The following is a 6580-nucleotide window of genomic DNA, read 5'->3' as shown; positions in this document are numbered from 1 at the left end:
ATAAACTAATAACTGAAGTATTTATATATATTATTCGTCCATGTAGTAGGTACGTATGTATAAATATTTTTTTTTATATTTGATATGTCCTACGCATATTATGTATACCTCTATAATATCTATTTATACTATAATATTATTATGCTAAACTTAAAAAAAAAAATCCAATTTAAATTAAAAATTCGCTATGGGTGCGCACAATAAAATCGTTTACCTACAATCACGTCGTCAGCTGATAATGGTTTATAATGTGATGAATTCTGCGCACCTCTACATAGTATATATGTATAATTATTATAATAATATAATTTCAACGCATATTTTTTTTTCTTGCAATCGGCTTTCGTTTTACGATCTATTTTCAAATCAAATAAATTAACATTGTATGTAGTAGGTACCTCTCTATAGTATATAAAATATATGCACATGTAATAATACAATACAATTATATGATATAATACAATAATGTTATGATATGCGCGAGTTTCTTTCATATTATAATGCACCTACAGCAGTAGCAATGTGCAGTAAAATTATTGAAAATAATATAAAAAACTAATAGTATACCTATATGAACGAGAAAATTATGCCGCGCGTAATAAAACCATAAGAGTCGATTGTTTCAAACGGTTTTCGTATATTATATGTATAATAAAGGCCGACCGGTGAAAGCGTTTTTCGGTCGACAGTTTCCATGACGGACGCCACAAAAGTGTATAGTAATAATAATAATAATAATAATAATAATGAATACATATATATTACATGTATATACTCTGTGGCAGACTTTCGTGTAGTATCATCGTCGTAAATCATATTCGCCGGAATTGCCATTAGGTCACTATATAATGTACCATTATATACTACACAAATATATGTATCTGCCATATATTTTGTATTGTACCTCGGTCCAGCATCATTATCGATCTTGAGTGAGACTTGCATTTTTTATTTTTTTCCGGAAATTCATAGCTCCCACCGTTCGGTATAGGTTATGACAATATTATTGTTTCCACTTGTAAGAATAATCCCAGTAATAAAAAAGTACTGAAGTCCACGTAATCAAGGTTCGTGGCAAATTAACAAATTTTTTTTCAACTCGTTAGTGATACACGCAGACCATGTATACTAATAGTGGGTAATGAATACCTTGACTTTTGGATGTTTTCATCATACATAATATTTCTTGATCATCATATAAAACTATTATACCATTGATGTATTGCAATGGTTTAGTTTCATCACATAAGATTCGAACAATTTTGTACATTTTAATTTCAATACATTGAAAAGGAAAAATATTAAAAAACAAATCCACCCCGCATTAAAAAGCGCAACACAGCAAACTTGAGTACATAAAACCAATTTTGTGTTGTTAGCTTTAATCGTGTATACATTAAGAGTGTGTGACCTGTTATAAATGCCAAATGAACACGAACAAGAACGTTATCTGTATTTGTACATAGGTTTTTTTTCACATGGTGTTTTAATCACTTGAAAATTAAAATATCGCAAAATCCGGTGTATAAAAAAAACTAGACTACACATTCTTGTGTTCGAGTTTAGCAGGTAAAGTCACTCTGATGTTATAGCCAACAACACAACATTGGTTCTTCTAAACTAAAATTTAATATGTAGTACGTTTGTGAAATAACACATTTGGCTATTTCGTTCTCGTTAATGTACTTCTGTGAAAATAACTTGAAGTTCACACGCTCTATGCTTTAAAAAAAGTAACTTGTTAAGTTAAAAGCCAATTTATAAATAAGTAACTAGTTAATTAACTTAGCCAAGATTAGTTTGACGTTTTAACTTAATTTTAATTATTCAACCGTTAATACCCAGTCTTTAATATGTACCTGCCGTCTCCAAAACCGGTGCAGTGCGTATTTGAAAATTTGATTAGGTATAATATGATTGATGTGCAATATAACACGCATTTTTAGGTTTATAATTACTTTAATTTAGCTTTCGGGCGAACTATAAACAGTTAATGGTTTAGTAATGGACTTGTTTTTACTGCAACTGTACACACATGATTTTTGGTTATTGGACCAGGAGAGGCGTCTAAAGTTTCGTGTAAGTTCATATTGGATCACTTAAGATCTTAAGTATCTAATCCGAACAATACTTAATAAAGAAGACTATTTTTCCTCATTGTTGATTCACTAAGCATAAAGCGTATACCAACTTTAGCTCATGTCATTGTCTTATGGTAGTGTGTGGTTAGGCACTATTGTTATACTGCAATATTATTAATCACACCAATCCTGCAAAAGTTGTTAATGCCAAGAAAACTATAAATATATATTATTATATGGATGCACTTTCACCAATATTACGCCATATGAAAAATAAAATAATACTGAGGACACATTTTTTTTTTATAGTTTGATATGTCTGAAATTCACAAAACGCTTTTCTGTCATCATCGGTTACTACTTACCACGATAAACGCATAAATAATATTTTATAATCATATTATTTTTTTTTAACACTTAATGATGTCATCTACTGCAGTTGCTATATAAATTATAATTATTTCCTTGCAATTCAAAAGACATGTTCGTGATCCGCAATGGCTTTCCCAACGAGGGAATTTCTCTTTGGCTTAATTTGTTGTAATTGTTTTTGCTCTGAATAAAGTATAAAGCAATTATATTTACTTATACACAAATTGTTTATAAATACCTAAGTGTTCGTATAACAAAATGTAGATACCCCGCGACGACTTAGCCCTAATGATTACTCACTACGTGGTTCGTCGAAATCGTATTTAACAAAAATATATACCATATAGAAAAATAATCGTAGGACCTAATTTCAATAATTTCTTTCGACGCATAATATTCTTCTATAACTTATCACGCATCTAGGCGTTTTAAAATGCGCGTAGAAAATTATAATAATAATATTGTAATCTGGTGCGCCACGTTTTGTTCAAATATAATTATAATACAACAGCATAATAACATAATATATTATGGTGCGCAACAAGTGTTGCACGTGCGCGCCGACGGGGACACTCTTGCGGGGGAGTGCCTCGCGTGGCGTCGGCTCGTTTGACGATAATATATTACATTACTGCAGTTCGGTACTTTGGTATTTATATGTATATTATACGATCGTATAATAAATAATTAATAGTAATAGTTTCCTCCTAGGGAGGATAGGTCTATACTTCGAGCGTGGTAGTCCATGGCACCATAGGTATGCGATACACGGCGAGCGTATTTTGGTATTATTGCAATAAATTACTCATACCTACTACAGGGCTAGATTCACCGAGTGTGCTTACCACCGTTTTTTTCTTTTCAAGTTTTAATTTTTGGAATTTGTATTCCATAATGTAACCTAAAGACTATATTTTTAAATCCTAGAGATTAAATTTTATTTTACTATTAAGGTTCACTATATTAAGGCGTGTCCCGCGGTGATACAATAATTTTTGTTTTTCCAACGAGAACCCTCCCTATTTGACTGTAAATTATTTAATGGCAGGGCCGTATTTAGAGTTCAAAACGGGGTATTGTGGCCCCGAGTGGCTGATTATGAGTGTGCGGCAAATTTCAAGTTTTCAAATTTTATTCAATTTTTATTCAGTATAATAATGCAGTTTTTTTGTTACCACAGGGCTGAAAATTCTTAAATACGACCCTGTTTAGTGGGTAACTTTTTGGAAAATGTTGATGTATCTAATTCGAAATATGAACAAGCAGTTTTTCAGTTATTAAAATATATATCCTAAGGATAGATAATATTCCTTATAAATGGTTTTGCAATAATATAAAATAGTTGTAATATTGGATCTAGTATTTTTTTCTAATTTTACCATTTTATAAAACCAAATTCTAAATGGTCGGTGGATTAATATTAATTACTAAAACTAAAGGCAAATAATTCAAAAACTACTCTTTTGAATTTTGATTTTTACGTCTAAATTTTAAGAAGATTATCCGCTTATTGACAGTAGAAAAATGGAAATTCTTATTTGAAAAACAGCTGAAATTTGCATCTCCGTAACTCGTAAGACATCCTGTACCAACCACTAAAATGTACCTATATGTCATATATAGCCCAAATTGAGAAGACTGAGCTATCAGATACGATTTAATGCTTAAATTCACACACCATTGTTTGTGAAGTTGTTTAAATAAGCTGTGGGATGATAAAAATTAGTCCTTGTTTCTACAATTAAAAAAAAAAAGAAAAGTTCCTATCACAAGAATTTAAAAATATGGCCTTGAAGTATATTTCAAAAATAAGGTTTCGAATATGGGTATAAACCGTACGGTTAATGTTCAAAAAGGGGTTGAGCGGGTTTGGCGAATCGCCCTGTACGCGTACGCAGAACTATTTCGCATTAATATATACCGTAGCAGACCCGGTGGCGACCGATTGTAGTAGACATAAAAATGAAATTTCTTCTCTCCTTCGGACCGCGTCTCCACATATATTATGGTCGGCAAATGTTGTTCGTAGGTACCTACCTCTATCACATTAGATAGGTACACGTCGCGGAGATACAAAACCCGATACACACACACACACACACACACACACACACACACACACACATGTACGAGTATATTATTATTATTATTATTATTATTATATATTACACACACATGTATAAACCTAGGCTAGCCGCAGCCAGCGATCGGATCGAAAGTGTGCCATTCACCTACTTCCCGCGGGAGACTGGTTTTCGCCGGTGGCCGATCGACCCGTTGGTATTTTACGCGCGCGAGAGACCGTACGGCGATATCCGTCACAGGTACGTCCGTACTTGCCATACGTGTGTGTGTGCGCGCGTGTGTGTGTGTGTGCGTGTGTGTGCGCGTGTGTGTGTGTGTCTGTGTGTGTCTGTGAGTGCATTCGAATCGACGTCCGCATTTTTAGAGATAGACCGCCGCCGCCGCCGCCGACCGTGATTTACTACTCACACACGCATACACACATACACGAGGTTTACGCACTCGGTGTGTGTCGGGCCCGGCGGCGGCAACGCACACGATTACCGTCGCCGTCGTTATATTATACGCACACTGCACACGGAGCCAATTAACGACGTCCAGCCGCGCAACAATAATAATAATAATAATAATAATAATAATTAAATCGTTTTCTTCAGGAATTTTTTTTTCATTATTATTAATATATTATTATTATACGACTTTAATATTGTATATTACTTTTATTCCGCTCAGTTTTTTTCCATAGACGCGTATGCCCGTGCAGCGCGTGCATTTCGAAATCGACCACGTGCTCGCGATGCAAGTAATTGTGTTATTACGATATTATAAATTAAAACTACTACTAGTCGGGATGTCACTAAAATATTATTCCGATTAATCAATATTTATTTTGACACGGCATGTGAATGCGGCCGAATCCAGCAACCCCTCAAATTTAAACGGAATCCAAACATCCGAGTCCATCAAATTTGCCTGCGTCGAAAAATACGTCATAGAATTGATCGTAAACAGTATTTATGGCAATGGGTAGCTAAAGCACCTGTCTGTGTTTCTATAATGACACCTGTTAGGCACGCGCGCTCCACAATGATCTCTTCACACCAACAACCCAAGACGTCACCTTCGTCGAACGCTTTCCAGATGACCCCGTGTAGATATTTAAAACGGAAATAAGCCTTCTGAGCGACTAAAGTCTAGATCGACCACTCTGTGCCACGAAGTACCGTCCAAAAGGATTATCGTAGTACAACTGTTTACACATCGTGTAATGCATATATTAAACAAAAACAAAAATAATTCGTTTGACATGATAATAAATATATATATATATAATGAAATCACATTTTATAATAAAAACGCAGTTTAAAATAAATTAATAAATTAATTAACTAATAATAAATAAATAAATAAATAAATAATTAATTAAGTATACATACGTAATATATATAATATATAACTTATACAAATATATATATGTATATATAGGTACAATGTACACGCTTATACCATAGTCAACAACTAATGTGCATGTGCTAATTTTGTTTCTCTTCTGTCGGTACGTGTATTATAGTAATAAATAATTATATTATATTAATATCTTAGATCCGGATTGTCGTGGGGAGAACGAATTGTATCAAATTTTTAATCTCAATATATTTTGGTTATTCGGAGTATTTTTATATTGTGTTTGTATTATGTAAGTCGTAAAAAGCAAACGCACAAAAGTTGTTGGAAATGCCTCGTTAGAAACTAATTAGGCATTAGTATGTATACAATTATAATAACGACTAATTAATCAACTATATTAAAAAAAAATACAACGTAATAATAGTGAAAATAAATATTAAGTAATAATTACTATACGGCTATAATAATTTATAATATTATTTCGTGTAAATATATATATGACGTACAGACAATATATATATCGAAAATAAATAACATAATATATATATATGGCTGGTTTTCTTAAGTCTATAAATTGTAATATTATTCGATACAAGTGCGTTATATATTTTGTAAGACATATTTTGTTACTATAAAATAGATATTACACCGTGGATAAAACACAGAGTAAACGTAAACTGTACAGTGAGGGGGGG

Source organism: Myzus persicae, unplaced genomic scaffold (assembly GCF_001856785.1).
Source record: "Myzus persicae strain clone G006 unplaced genomic scaffold, MPER_G0061.0, whole genome shotgun sequence".
Taxonomy (NCBI): Eukaryota; Metazoa; Arthropoda; class Insecta; order Hemiptera; family Aphididae; genus Myzus; species Myzus persicae.
This window is presented reverse-complemented; position numbering follows the sequence as displayed.